The following is a 16,140-nucleotide window of genomic DNA, read 5'->3' on the forward strand; positions in this document are numbered from 1 at the left end:
TCAGTGTGCTAGCAGAACAGACTTCAGGGTGCAGGATCGAGGCCTCAGCTCCTGGAGGCCACTGTTCCTCAGAGGCAGCTCAAGACTCAGCTGTTTGGCTCTTCACAGCCAGCAGGAGAGCAGCAGCTCTAAGTCTTCCCTCTCTGGCCTTGAGGCCCTCTCTGCAAAGGCTCACATGATTAGCTAAGGCTCACCTAGAAGAATCTACTTTAAGTCAGTTCAAATTAGCTGCTAAAGGAACTTACTTATATGAGAAATGTTTCCTCACCTTTACCATATAATGTATCATAATCATGGGCACAATAACCCATCACTTCCACCATGTTTTACTGATTAGAAGCCAGTTACAAGTCCCTCCCACCCAAGAGAAGGGGATGATACAAAAACATGAGTCACTGAGGGCCGCCCTTGAATCCCATCTAAGACAGAGCAGTTGCAGCGTGTGCGTTATTGTGAAGCGGTGGAGGGAGGGCTATATGCAATTGGATGAAAAGTTTTAACACAAGACGTGGATCAAGGGGAACCATAACACAAGTGTGACTTGAGGTAGCTGGCAGACGTCTGGGGTACGTGTGCATATGTGTGTTGTGTCTTCCTACCTGGTGGTTCAGTGCAGCTCTGCGCAGTGCTCTGCATCCAGCCAGTGATTCTCACGGATGGGATCATGCATAAGCAAATGCAAAACTCGTATGATGTTCAAATTGTTCCTTAACATATCAGTCGTGTTGGGACTAACGTGCCTTTTTAAAACAAACATTATAGCAGAATGAACTATACATATTTATCTTTCTGTTGCCTTCAATACTTTAAAGAACGTTCACATGCAGTGGGAATTTTGCAGCACTAGTTGCACTGAATAGAATTGAAATCAACTTTGGAATTTGACATAGATCCACAAATGGGCTTTACTTCAATCCATCAAGTCCTTGTTGAGTTGTGTTCATGGCTCCAGTGAGCCAAAGAGGAAGAGAAATGGGATGAAGACGTGGTTTATCTTCATAATGATGTAGGGCTCACAGAGGACAAATGAGAAGAGCTTAGGAAAATACATTGTACAGGCAGCATGGTGCAGTTTGGATACCTGAGTTCTAATTTAAAGATAGCCACTATGATCCCTATTATGTGCATTTTGCCTTGGTTTTAAAATATGTGTTTGGTATAAGTGAGGTGCTGAAAGTAAATGAGTTTCTGTAACGGAAACTTTCAGAAAGACATGAATAGGTTTGTCTCTATTGCTCACTTGAGCTATTTGTAACATGCCGCCCAGGCATCAAGTTCTCCACAATAGTTAAGAATTTCAGAATATCTCCCTGTGACAGCAACCTGAATCCCGTGGAGAGACCGAGGAACACTCGGAGGGTTGGAGAACTCAGGTTTATTATGCTGGCGGGCACAGAGGAGTTAACACTCCAAGCTCTGGTCCCCGTCTGTAGGCTTACACAGGCTGTTAGGTTTTGATTTTCATGCCATATGCAAGTGAGGTGTTAGAAATGGACCAATCAGGAGTGAGCTTTTGGGAACCAATAGAATTTTAGGGGTAAATGCAATGAGGTGTTAGAAATGGACCAATCAGGAGTGAGCTTTTGGGAACCAACAGCATTTCAGGGGTAAGTTTCATTTTCCTAGAAGCAAGCCATTTTACAGAAGCACAAAAGTGGGAAGGCAATGGCCCTGCCTGGGAAGTCCTGCTGGTCCCTTTGTGGGTTTTGCCCCTTCATCCCCAGCAGAGCTTCCTCCACAGAAAGACAAGCAGTAGCCTACGTGAAAACAGGCTCAGTGTCAAAGCGAGCTGAGTCAGAGATATTTTCCATCTCTGTAGCAGCAGCATTAAAGACACCTCATGTGTGGGCCACCCATGTGACTATTTCCAGAGTGTGCAAAAGACAGTAAGAAGATGTTTCTCTTTGAAGAGGATGGGTGACCATTTACTGAATCCCAGTTAGCACTGAATTGCCACTAACCAAAGATATGTCAAATGAGAACATTCCTATCAGCCTTTGTGAACTGCAGCCAGGACACGGCACCCAGACAAGACAAGCTGGAGAATTCTGTGCAAAATACCAATGCAGTGGGATCCGGCTAAATTAAGTGTCAAACTATAATTTAATAAATGCTCAGAAAAAGCTTTCCTAGAATGTATGGATTATCTGTGGTGCTGAGAAGAAGAACTGCTAAACAGAAAAAAAATATATGGGGAAACTGTAGCAGTTAAGAAATGTTAGGATAAAGATGAAAACGAGGACATGTCTGTCAGTTATTGAAATAAAGGTGAATTTTGTAAATATTTATTAGCAAGAGTCAGTGACTCCCAAACTGGTTCTAAACAAATAACAACTAAAATCTGTCTGCATCTAAAAGAAAATGTCTTGAAATATAATAATAGATGGTAAGTAAGTGCACACAAGGTAAATATAAATAGAAAAAAACAATGCCAGTGACAGATATTTGATGATATTAAACAAAGCATAATTCTGGTTAAAAGTATTCATAGTTTATTCAAGAAACATTTACACAGTGCCTACTACAGCCTGGAGCAGGGCTGAGCGCCTCACCTGTCAGATCCAGACAAAGCACTTTGTGTTTACTTCCCCCTCAGTCCGCTCACATCTAGCAGTCTGGTGGCCAGGCTTTATTATCTATGTGTTTTCCTAAACAATCCCAGGCACCCCACGTCTCTGTCGTACTGGTCATGGAGTTAAGCACTCCCCTGCCCTCAGAAGCAGCAGCTCTAATTAGGGACACACATGACCTCCACGCACGTGTTGAACTAGACACTACAGATCTCGTTTGACGGTCACTGAGCAGTTACCTCCTGGTTGAGAAGCATAAGCAGGAACTGGGAGCAACAACCCTCTGCTCCTCTGTGACTAAAGCTCTGATAGAATTCCTGGATTTTTAAACATTTTAAGTAAGATTTAGGAGGGAAACAATCAACTTTAAACATATGAGACAAGCAATTAAATTTGAGTGCTAACTGGAGTTTGAATGATACTGAAGAATGATTTTTCTTAAATTTGATAATAGCATTGTAGTTATATTTAATTTTTCATGATGTGTTTATTTTTTTATTGAGTTATAGTCGGTTTACAGTGTTGTGTCACTTCCTAGTGCACAGCACAATGCTTCAGTCATACATGAGCATACATATATTCATTTTCATAATATTTTTCACTGTGAGCTACTACAAAGTGTTGAATATATTTCCCTGTGCTGTACAGTATACACTTATTTATCTATTATATATATGTATATGAGTATCTGCAAATCTCAAACTCCCTTGCCCCCTGATAACTATGAGTTTGTTCTCTATGTCTGTGAGTCTGTTTCTGTTTTATATATAAGTTCATTTGTCTTTTTTAATTTTTTTAAGATTCCATATATGAGTGATATCATGTGGTATTTTTCTTTCTCTTTCTGGATTACTTCACTTAGAATGATGATCTCCAGGTCCATCCATGTTGCTGCAAATGACATTATTTTACTCTTTTTTATGGCTGAGTAGTATTCCCTTGTATAAATACACCACAGCTTCTTTATCCAGTCCTCTGTCCGTGGACATTTAGGCTGTTTCCAGGTCTTGGCTATTGTAAATAGTGCTGCGTGAACATTATTTATCTCTTAGAGACTCTGTAGACACAGTGACAGTAGAACATGGGGAGTATGTGGGAGAAGCAGGTAGAGAAGTGAATGAAATAAGAGTTTCCTGTGTTGATAATTGCGTTAAAGACTTTGACAAGTTCCATAATTTTTCTGCTTTTGTGTATGTCTGAAATTTTCTGTGGCAAAGATAAAAATGAGCCCAGTGGCAGTGAGCATACGCAGCACACAGTTCTGGTTTCCTAAGTCTTTTTCAATAAAAAGACCCAAGTCTCTTTGCAGAAATAGCTGGTTCTAGGGCTCTGGCAGGAATACACAAGGTGCGGGCGAAGCGTTTTGTAATGCCAGAAGGCAAGGAAGTGCTCAGAGGTCAAAACGAGGGGGCCTTGTCAAAGGGACATAGAAACATGAAAGAAACCCAACTGCCGAAGCTGGAACAACTCAAGCAACAGGAAATAATACTATAAAATAAATGTCCATGAATCTACACTGACATAAATAAAAGAGTGGGTAGATGAACAAAGGGGAGAAAGAGACAAGTCTCCCACACAGAAGAATTCTAATTACACAGACATTACCTCCTGCAGGAGACGGAGTTCAGCTTGACTGCGGATTGTGCTTGATGACTTGCTTCCAAAGGACAGAACATGAAAAGGTGGGGGTGGAGTTAGTAACTGCAGTGGAGAAAATGCCGGGGGACCAAGAGTGACGTCACCAGAGAGGCCACCCTAGTCGTGTGCACGTGGTATGGAGTAGCGCGAGGCTCTTCACCTTCGGGGTCTTCCTACCAGAGACCCACGGTGCCAGCCTAACCGTAAGAAAAATATCAGACAAATTCAGTTTGAGAAACACTCTACAAAATACCTATTGCTCCTCAAAACTGTTCACTCATCAAAAATAGGAAAAGTCAGAAACCATCGTAGCCAAAATAAGCTAGACACATGATGAAAAAATGTAATGTGATATTCTGGGTGTGAGCTTGGAACAGAAATGGGACATTAGGTGAACATTAGTAATATAGTAATTGAAATGTGGTAGAGACGTGACTTAGAATAACGGTGTTTTGGCAAATGAATAGGAAAGCGGAAAGCATTTGCTGAGAACCGCGGTGGGCGGGGCCGGGCGGCTTAGCTGCCACACCGCATTCTGTTGCTTTTGTGTTGTTCTATTTTTAGACACAAGGAAACATCTGTAAACCGACAATCCAGATCCAAATAGCTGCCAGCTGAGTCCCCCAAGTTACAAATAAATCAAATTGACAACTTTTGAATTTCATTAGGGTCTACATATTACCCAGGGTGGCAGGTATAAACATTCAGTCTTCTCCAGTTTCTGAAATAAATTGCTAAAACCTCAATGTCATTCTTTTGCACCAGTGCAAAGACCTTCAGAATTTTATAGGAAACTAAACTTTTATTTCAAAACCAGGCATTCAGGTATGATTTTAAAAGAGATGTCTATAGTCTGAAACTGTGCTGAAGAATTCAAAAAGCCCTGTGGAAGGAAGTTCAGGTTAGCTAGGATTTAAAGCAGCTTATCTGAAACTAGCAGAGAACTACATCAAAGTTTACCCTTTTGAGGAAAAATATTTTTATTTCTGAAGAAAATGAAGAGGAAAAAACAAAGTGGAATGGCTAGAAATCAACCATTTCCATCAAGACTACAATGTCATTAAGTACCTCCTGCAAAGTAATTGTTATCTGTAGGTGGCAGACAAGAATCTCAAATTGTTCTTTTGAAAGAGATACGTGGAAAAAAAATCTCATGGCAAAAAAAGTCTAATTGGAATTAAAATTCAATGTTCAATAGATTTATTGAGAGTTTATTGTGAAGAACACAGGACTAGGTTAGTGGAAATGATATTTCAAGAAATTATAAATAATTAAAAGATAATGAGAGATTCTCAGAACTGTGGCAATGGAGACATTGCAGTTACCGCATCTACTCTGCACTGGGCAGAGGACCAGAAAAGACGGGACAAGAAGGCAGACTTTCTATAATATTGATATTTACTCCAAAACCCAGCTTTATCAGAGTCTATGTGTTTTTAACCTTCAAACTTCTCATATATGTCATGGGATGCATTAGATATTAGGTCACTTAAGATCCATTTAGTTGAACCAAAGGCAATAGGCAAATAAAATAGTTTTAAAACAAAGTCTAATAGCATATTTCCTATAACAAGGGTTCACAGGAAGCAGTTCAGAGGCAGTGAATCGTAAGCTCAAAAATCTCCAGGGTCTTCTCATCTTCTACAAGTTTCTCAACTTTCCTCTTAGAGCTATAGGATGGAGACCACGGCGCATGAACAGAGTCATGTTCAAAGTGGACCAGGAAGGGTTACTCAGATGTCTCAAAACTTGCACGTTCCCTGGGAAGTTTTGCCTTCAGGATGGGCCCTGGGCTGGCTTCTGAAAGACAAACTCCCAGCCCTTGGAATGTTCCAGTCGCCTTTTACAACTGTTTTGCTTTTTCATCTGTCTGCCTGAGGCCTTGGGCCGCCAGCTGCCAGTTTGGTCAGAGTTTATGCTAAACGTAGTTTATGGTGAATGCTGGTTTTTGCTCTGGGGTTTTTGAGACTGAATAGCTGAGGTCAGCCATCAAGATGCTGCCTGCCTATGTGAGTAAACGCTCTTCCTCCAACAACAACAACAACAATGAAGAACTCAAGACGTTGAGGCCTGGGGGAGCTGCCTGGGGGGGCGACACCTCCTCCCTGAGCCACGTGCTGCTGTGGGGAGCACTGCGCTCACGAGCCTGCGCTGGGCGAAGATGCCGGGAAGCTTGCACACCGTGAGTTTCGGGCTCTGCAGCTTTTTGCTTTGCTGTCATAAACCACAGCCTTGATCACAACAGCTTTTCCGGGTCCTGTAGTCTTTCCAGCTGATGCTTCACCCTGAGCGTGCTCTGGGGACCCAGAAAACCTGGGGTGTCAGAAGCTGGAAGAAATGAGGACACCGTTCTCACTTAAGTTCTTCTCAGCAAAGAGGGAAATCTGTCTCAGAATTCCTAATGAAAATGCGTTAATTTTATTAGTCAGAACCGGGTCACAGAGCCGCCCTCCTCTCTTCAACTGAGGCCAGACTGGGAATGGGGCAGTTTTAGCCTCCATCAAGTGAGGCGAGCTGTCATTAAGGAAAACCGGGCGAGGAAACGGTTGCTAATTAGGGCACCAAGAACAACGATGCGGACGATTTCTGGTTCGTCTGTATTTTTACATTCTCCCTTTTTCCCTTTCTTGACCAGTCTCATTTATTTCATTCACATTCTGCCTTCATGTCCCACACTTCTGTGACTTACGTGATAAGCCAAATGTTTTCCCAGACAAAAGTTAAAACTAATGAACAAAGGAGACATAAAGGTGACATTCAGAATTACAAGAGGAAATTTACCCCAAATTGGCAAATAACTGTACATAAGAAATTTAATCTAAATATGAACTGGCAGAAAGAAAATGCACAAGTGAAAAACTTTGGGCATTAAATGTAATTTTAAAACGTCACGTCCGTTTGCTGCAAGTTTGTTGCTATTTTGTGATTTTAATGTTTTATTCAGCAACTGGCAGAACTTTCATAAGCAGGCTAGTAGGTCAGGCATTTTTCATGACAGTGTTATTTCTTGCGTATTGGTGTGCTGTCGCAGTTTTTAGCATTCATTGTTTTGTTAATACAGTGTTGCTGTTGGTTTACAAAAAGGCGATATGTGAAGTACTAGTCCTGGGAAATCAGCTAATACCTTCAAAGATTGAAGAATGTGTTCAGCCCTCTTCCCTGACCCAAAAGGCCAGAGATGCAGGGTTTTGCCTGTTATTGTCAAGACTGTAGGCTAAGATTCCGGTAGGAAGGAGTTGGAAGCACATTTACCAGCAAAATAAGCCATTAGCAATGCAAACACGAGGGCGACGAGGGAGTGGGTGCTAGTTAAGATAATGCGCACAGAGAAGAGCAAAGACAGAGGGAGGAGACAAAACGATGATTGATTCTACTTTGCCCCAGGCTAACCTGAGACAAGACCGGGAAAGACGGCTAGGGGCCGTGAGGGACGTGACTGAGAATGACGTGAACTAGAAAGGAGTGTAAATTTGAAATTCAATTTCACCATCTCATCCTGATTCATGGTACTCAGCGGCTGGCAGAGATGGGCACAGAGAGATATACGCACAGTAATCTCCCTGAATTTTTTGTGTAGGTAAATGTCTTGGAAGAGTATCCAGCAGTTTTTAGTGAAACAGCAGAAAAGGAGCTTAGCAGGAGTTGGGGCATCCAGTGGAGATGCTTGATGCACCAACCTCTGGTTCGGAAAACATGGACTGTTTTCAAGAATGAAAATGCTATGAATCCCAGTATAAAATAATTAAATTAAAAGGATTTTGCAAAGAGTTCTGAGAACTCAGTTCGCCAGGAGTCAGCAAACTATGGCCCTTGAGCCAGATCAAGCCTGTCTCTTGTTTCTGTAAATAACATTTAATGGAATAGAACTATATTTATTCATTTAATGTTTGTCTATGGCTACTTTTATGCTGCAATGGCAGAGCTGAGTTGTTGCAACAAAGACTATATGATCCACAATGTCTAAAATATTTACTATCTGGCCTTTTACAAAAAAAGTTGGCCAAACCCTGGTCCATACAAAAATATATTATCACAGGGAACCTGTGTGTGACACACCCCATATTTTATCTTAAGAAGCTGTTTGAGATGTCACTTTTTCCGTCTCAGTCCCACCCAACCATCTGTTTATTTTTTATTTCTGATTTCTGAGAAAATTTCTCTACTTTCAAATGTACTTTTTTCCCCTCCAATTACTAATCTGAGTCTTAACTACCAGATTACCATTAAAAATAAAAATATAATTTTTTAAAAATTTTCCATAAATATTTTCTAAGTAAACATTTTGAATGGCATGATCTCGAAATGCTACAGTGGTCTTGGAATTCTGCATTACCTTTTGCCTGTAGTTTTGCTTCTAAGAATTTATCCTAAAAGAATAATTAAAGGTGGATTGAAGTCTATAACCACAAGAGATTCATGATGGCCCTATTTATAATTGCTAAAAAAATAGAAGCAATCTAATTGAAAAATGTGCTGAACTAAGATACAGCCCTAAAACACAGCATCATGCCATTTCTGCAGAAGTATACTGATGAAGAATGACAGTTGTGAAAAAGCAAATGGAAATATTTATAAAATATTATGTATAACACCTTTCTTCCTATTATAGAGACAATTAAAAAGACATTAATCATAACTCATTGTGTCTAGTTCATGGTGGTGGGGATGCGGCCAGTTTCAAACTACATACATACATGTCTACACATACACAAACACACAAATCATAAAGTTTTTATTTTTTTTAATTGGAAAGTATAACTTTTAATTGTTCCATGTGTCCATCAAAGTGATGTACATAAATTTTCTTTTTTTCTGCCTCATTTTGCAACATATAAATGTATCTAATTAGTAAGCTGTATACCTTAAACTTACACAATTTCGTATATTGATGTTTTCATTTTTTCTGTTCTTCCTTGAGTGTGTAAATTACATATTATCAGAAAAAAAATGACCAGCCCATTCCATTCTTATTGCCTTTTCTGTATATACGTCTTTTAAATATAAACAAATATAAATTAAACACTAATTTCACATAAAAGAATATTTCTATGTATCCATTTCTTTCGTTCTTCCTCTGTATTTTTCTCTTTGCCTTCCCCATTACTTCTCCTTTCTTGGTCTCTTTGATTTTTTCCTTTTCCCATATTCAATTTCTCTTCTTGAATGAGCCAGTCAGATTCCCATAATGGTCCATTCAATGGCCCAGTGTCTCCTCTCCCACTGCCATGAATCATGAAAAAGCGGTAACTCATTAACTATGAACCATAGGGAAAAGCTGCAGCTCTCAAGCACTAGATTTCATTTTTTGGAAGAACTTGATAGAATGACTGAAAGAGGAAAGATTTGTGCATTGCTGGGTGTGTGACCACGACCTGAGGAGGGCTGTACTTTGTCACAGCCTTTGTTCTTGGCTGTCAGGGATTTTCATTTTATTTTCAATAAATCCTTAATGGACTTAGAGCAAATAATTGTGAAAATCCTAACAATCGTTGTTACCTTAACAAACGGTGTGAGAAAATGATCGCGCTTTTTACTCCCCTGGCTTTGCAGCGCGTCCATCGGTTCTGTCACTCACTGAGGTTTCCTTCTCAAAGTCAGTACCTGACTGACCCTTATTCTCTGCCTTCAAAAAAAGTTCTTCCTAAATGATTCATTTTTAAATAGACACTTTTTAGACATTTCTTTATTTTATTTTATTCCCTAAGTAAAATGTGCAAACATTATGAATTTCAGTTGAATGTGAACTCCACATTTTCTGCGAAGACTAGCCATGCTTAGCGAAAGCATTTTTTTCCAGTCAGTTGCTCAAGGCCATCAGTCTCATTAGCATCTCCTCCTGCTGTCTGGTCTAGATGCTGTGGAGAATGCATGCAAACAGGTAAACAAAAAAGACAGATAATGTCCAGTGGAAGAGCTGAGGTACAGTTCTGTGTTGAGGGCAAAAGGAAGTAAGCTGGAAAGAGATAATAATTTAAGATCAACCAACATTTCACAGCACAGCTGTTTCATGTAACAGAGTATTTCTGTATATCGAGTGGTCCTCCAGCTTCTTTGTGGCCATTTTATTACAGTTTTCTTCAGAACTATAAACGTTATTACTCACAGTGGTAAGTAAAGAATTTGACATTAAGTTCTCTCCTTCGGCATGCACACACTTTTTACAAGGTGTTCCATCAATCCATAGATAAGGAGAAATGGGAAAAAGTTTATGCTTAATAACGGGGCACCTCTGACAAGTGTGTGTCTCAGGTTAGTTTTACTGTGACGCTTCTCGGGGAGAAGTTTTATACATTGTACACATCTTTTTTTACATGCGTGACATTTGATGATGTCTCAGGTCACAGAACTTGCTAATAGCAGGTGGAGTTTCCGCCTGAGTTTTCTACCTTCCAAGCAGATGTCCTTCCCACTGATCCAACAGCTTACTAAGACATTGATACAGAATCCTCTCTGCTCAGATAAATGCAAACGGGTCCCTTATAGGCCTTTCCAGGATCTTCCACACTCTCACAACAAGTTACAATAACACTGCTGACAGATGTATGTTGTTTCAGCAAATAATATGTCTCAAGCTTTTATGCAAGGACCACATTATTTTCCACTGTAAAAATATCATAATGATACACGTAATTGTAACACACGAGGTTGACATCAAATGTAATGAATAAGCCCCATCAGGCTGGGAGGCTCTCCTGTCCACTCTGTCTGTGACTGTCTTCTGCCCTGAGCAACAATCTCTGAGTCAAGTCTGGCGTGATAAGTAGGCTTATAGGTCTTAGTCCTTAAAAAGTATGGCCACTCAGAGACTCTGGTCATAATCTTCTCGGAAGTTAGCTAGCTCTGTGATAGAAATGTCAAGACATCTTCTTCCATCCTAGCCTACACACGGGGATAAAAAAAATTGGCAAATGAAACACTGGTCTTTATAGCATAAATACTAGGTAAATGAGTATTTCCACATTGATATTCCCTGTAGTGAAATAAAATCACAGTCAGAGTTGGAAGAGGCTTAGAAGATCCAGTCAAGTCTTACCTTGCCTGCCTGAATCTTGTACACAACACCCAAAGCTAATGTCCGACCTGGCCCCACCATTGAAACCCCAGCACTGATTAGCTCGTTGACTCCATTAGGTAACTCATTCCAGTTTTCTAAAGCCTTTATTCTTGGCAGTTCCTGACTACTATTAAGCTGAAAAAAATAGCTTTAAAATTCAAACTTGAAACTTAAGACTTACTTCATGCAGTGCAGATAATTTGGGGGTTAACTTTTAAACCTGCAACTTTATTATTACTGTTTGAGTCAGATCTGCTAAGGGTAACTCATTAACGTTTTGGTCTTTTATTTTCTTTCTGGAGTATAAATTTTTAATAAGTTCTTCACTGCATTTTTCATTAACCTTGTATAAAGATCTATTTATAGCAAAGTAGATTTACGAACTAATGTCATCATCAAATGTTTTCAATAACCACATTGTTATTATCAGTAACACTCTGAACTTTGAGTGTGTTTTATTTTATAATTCCACAAAGTTGTAAACATATTTATTAATGCTTCCATTACAGCATCAACACCATCACTATGATTTTGAGAAAAGATAAAAATTTATTTTATTTTCATTAGATAACTCATGCTAGATTATTGTGTTATTAATGCTAAATGTTAAGCAGTTGACAGTGTATGAATTCAGTGACAGACAGACGTGTGTTCATCTCAGTTTTATTTGTTCCTATCTAATGAATTTAGCCTCACATTTTTAACCATGAACCTTACATTGTTTCCATGTGTAATATGAGGGTTGTTAAACGACCTTATAGTATAATCATGATGGCATAAAATATGTAAAATGCTTGGAATTTGTTGGTATAAAATTAAAACTACCAGAGAGATCAAGATGGTGAATAATAGGGTGTGAAGCCCCCATGAACGCGTTAAAAATGTACCTACACGTGGAGCCATTCTCACTGAGAACTAACCGGAAGCCGGCAAAGTGACTCCTACAGAAGCGAAGCTGTAAGAGACACACACGTATCAGACAGGGAAGGGAGACAAGTGGTCGCATCGTGACCTGTGCCCTGGGAGGGGACGCAGAGAAAAGGAAGATCACACAGGTGGACGTTCACCCTGGGGGGGGAGCGGCTCCAGCCCTCACCTGGGTGCCCCAGTCCCAGTGTCCTGTGCTGAGGAGACAAGCCCCTCTGGCTGGCTGGGGGACCACTGGGACAGACAGAGGAGCTGGGGAAGCCTCCGCTCTGCTTACAGGGACCGCACACGTGCCCCCGGGGAATCACAGACAACGGGCTGCCCTGACAGCTACCAGCTTTCCCAGGACTGCGTCACCGTGCACCCCAGCCCAAGCCGAGTGAACACCCACCTGCTCACCCCACGCTGCGCTGTGGCACTGGATCCGGGGTGGAACGGACTGGGGAGAAGGCTAGGCCATGGGGTGCAGAGGCGACCTGCAGACTCATAGAGGCAGAGAAAGTTAAGTGAAGTGGGAAGGCAGAGAAACTACTCTCAAGTGAAAAAAAGCAAGAGAAAATGCTGAAAACATAGTAAAACTAAATACTTTACCAGATAAATAATTGGAAGAAAAAGAAAGGAGAAATGAAAAATAAGAGGGAGGTGTGACTGTGGAAGCGTGGGCGAGAGATACAACATCCCTGGTTTTGAATATTGAGGGCGGGGGTCACGAGCCAAGGAATGCAAAGAACGAAGCTAGACTCTAGATGCTTCGGGAAAAGCTAGAAATCGCAGTTTGTTCCGGCGCCTCCAGAAAGAACCCAGCCCCGCTGACACCTGTTTTAGCTCATTAAAACGTGTGCCAGACTTTTGAAGTACAGAATTATAAGAAAATTTGTGTTGTTTGAAACTGCCAAACTTGTGACAATTTATCGCCACAGCAATAAAACTAACCCCTCAGCTCCTCCTTCGCTGCGGACGGCGCCCGCTGCCACCAGCTCAGCCGCTGCCAAGCCAAGACGCAAGTGTGCAAGAGGGTGAGTGCGCTCTGGGGGCTGCAGGGACTTCAGTCAACGCGGAAGAGAGACAGCAAAAGAGAACCGGACTAGGACCAAGGGAGGAGTTTTCTGGTCCCAGATTTCTGCTTTCAAGACCTGCATCCACAGCACGGTATCACTTACACACCGATTCTAAAAAAGCCAGACTCAGAAGCATCAAGTAATGAGGGGGGTGTCAGGGAGCGTGGGGAGAGGGGGTACGGCTGGTGTGGCTTAAGGCTGCAAAATTGCAACGTGCAGCAAGTAAGCCACAGAAATCGAATGCACAATGCAAAGAACATAGACAATAATATTGTGCTGTAAAGATGCAATGTGATAGCTATTGCTACCAGAGCAATTATATTACAATACATTGATGCATCAGAGTAACATTGTACACCTTAAATTTGTACAATGTTATATGTAAAATACATTCAATTAAAATTATTTTTTAAAGAGGCATATTCACAGACAACGACAACATTCTCAGTCTCAGTATCTTCTTCTGGACCTCCATTAAAACTTTTTAAAACTGTTCAGAAGCGTCCTAAGAGTTGCTGTCTTTGAGCCTTCCGTGGGCGTTAACATGGGGATAGGAGGACGGGGCTCAGGAACTAGGACACTGGGCTTTCCCACACCATCCTCTTCCTTCCCCTTTCTGAATCGCCACGACAGTGGTTCCATTTAAAATGTATTTTTCTCATTACGATCCTGATTAAAAATTCCCTTGAATAAAAGAACTGATACATCAAAGAGAGAGAAACAGAGACAGAGAGAAAGAGAGACAGAGGGAAACAGAAATGCTGAATAATGCCTGGATTTTTAGACACATTTTTAGGCGTCTACAGTCCTAAACTTCAATTCTAATCAACAGCTGCTACTACATGAGTCAGTTCAACAAGTGTTAACGAATGTCATCAGATTTAGTATTACAGTTTTTATTTAACATACTGTGAGCATTTTTCCGTAATACAAAATGTTCTTTGTAAAGAAGATTAATTCCTGTATGATACTCTATCAAACGAATATGCCACAATTTGTAATCATTACTTTGATTTTGTAAATGTGATATTTTCCATTGTTTTATTATTTTAAGTTATACTGAAATGAAGATCCTTTTACATAAATCTTACACTGCATTCCTTATTGTAATTGCATTATTTGCTAGAATCAAAATTATTCAGTCATCCTTTCAAGAAATATTTATAGAAACCTGTAATGCACAAGGAACTGCTCTGTATTGTGGCACATAGAAAAGAACAGAACAAAACTATTACCCTAATAGATAAATTATAATAAAGTATGTTAAGAATGCCTATTGCTGAAAATAATTAAATAAGATGACAGAAGTGGTGATTGAATTTAATACCATGAAGTTTTGACACTTACAACAGGTATCTCAAAGTCTCTAATACCTGACAGAAATTCACATCTACAGCCACAAAAAAAGTTATTATTTTTTAAATTCTACTACCTTTTTTTTACTGACGTATACTCAGTTTCCAATGCTGTGTTAATTTCTGGTGCACAGCAGAGTGATTCACATGCACATGTGCATATACCCTTTTCATATCATTTCTCACCACAGGCCGTTACCAGGTGCTGACCCTTGCGCTACACAGCGAGACCTCGCCGTTTGTCTGTGTCATGTACGGCCCTTGTGCGTGCTGAGCATGTGCTCCACCGCTTGAGCTATACCCTCCCCCCAAAGAGATACAGTTTTAACTGAAGTGATTCTCTTCTGGGAAGACTCTCTAAATAACTGATTTGTGGCTTGCATATTTTGAATCATATAAACTTTTTTCAATTATAACATATATAATTTTTGCCAGTCATGAAAAATTGTACCCAAGATAAGCTACGTGGATTGTTCAAGTTTGATTTTTTTTTTGTACAAAAGGACAAAAATTTCAGTGCCTTGACCAAGAGTAGGCAGAAACTAAAATACGTCCATGCTGAAGAAGACTGTCATTTTTGTACACAAAGCAATGTGCTTTTCCCGCTATTTCATTTTAATTAGTCATGACTACATAGGTTATGGTGTTCATTGTCTAAATTATTGTTCAAGTAATTTTTTTGGGCCGTGCCATCGGAGAAACATAACAGAGTCTAACGTACGTGTGTGTGAGCTGCAGAGAACATTTAACTTAGTGTGAAGCATTTTAGATACTTCCATTTTTCTTCTTGACGTTTTCCCAGGGAGAATATTTTGTGGGGCTCATCTGTGTAACAGATGATGATCTTTAACACCTTTGGGACAAGGCACAGAGTTTTCCCAAGGACACAGACCTGGCACACGTCCACCTCTGTATCCACACACACAGCAGCACACGAACCCGCCGAGTGGTTTTGCTTCCCTGCAAACCCGGCAGATGTGATCCCAGTGAGGTTCCCTGAATTCCACAGCTGAGTGGAGCCCATATGTTGTGGAAAAGAGAAAAAGAAAAGGTTAAGATTAATTCAGTTGTCAATGTAAGCAATTGGGTTCATGTTGCCACCCTACCTAGTCTGCGTGGACGTTAGCCATTGTCTTAATTATTTATAAAAAGACAGAATCGGGCTTAATACCACCAGTATAATTCTCGCAGTGTGTCCACCCCTGTGGCTTTTAACATTCCACTCAGATGGCATGAGGAAGGCACAGGCTGTGGTCTTCACTGTACACCCTGAAGAGTGTGCTGGATTTATGAGCAGATAATGGACAGACCCAGAGTTCAAGGTAAAAGCAGAGAAATATTTAAACCTCTAACAATCTGGCTGCTTCTCCTTGTCAGAAACCATGACTGGGAGGGCTGCGTTTTCAGTTCTGTCCCCACTGAGCCAGAGGATGAGCAGTTTTAGTGTGATGTGCCACCGAAGTCTGCCTTTGTTCTGGGAATCTATACCAAAATGAGGCAACAGTCATGACCTTCACTTATAGTTTGTACAGACTGCA

Source organism: Camelus ferus, chromosome 36 (assembly GCF_009834535.1).
Source record: "Camelus ferus isolate YT-003-E chromosome 36, BCGSAC_Cfer_1.0, whole genome shotgun sequence".
Lineage (NCBI taxonomy): Eukaryota > Metazoa > Chordata > Mammalia > Artiodactyla > Camelidae > Camelus > Camelus ferus.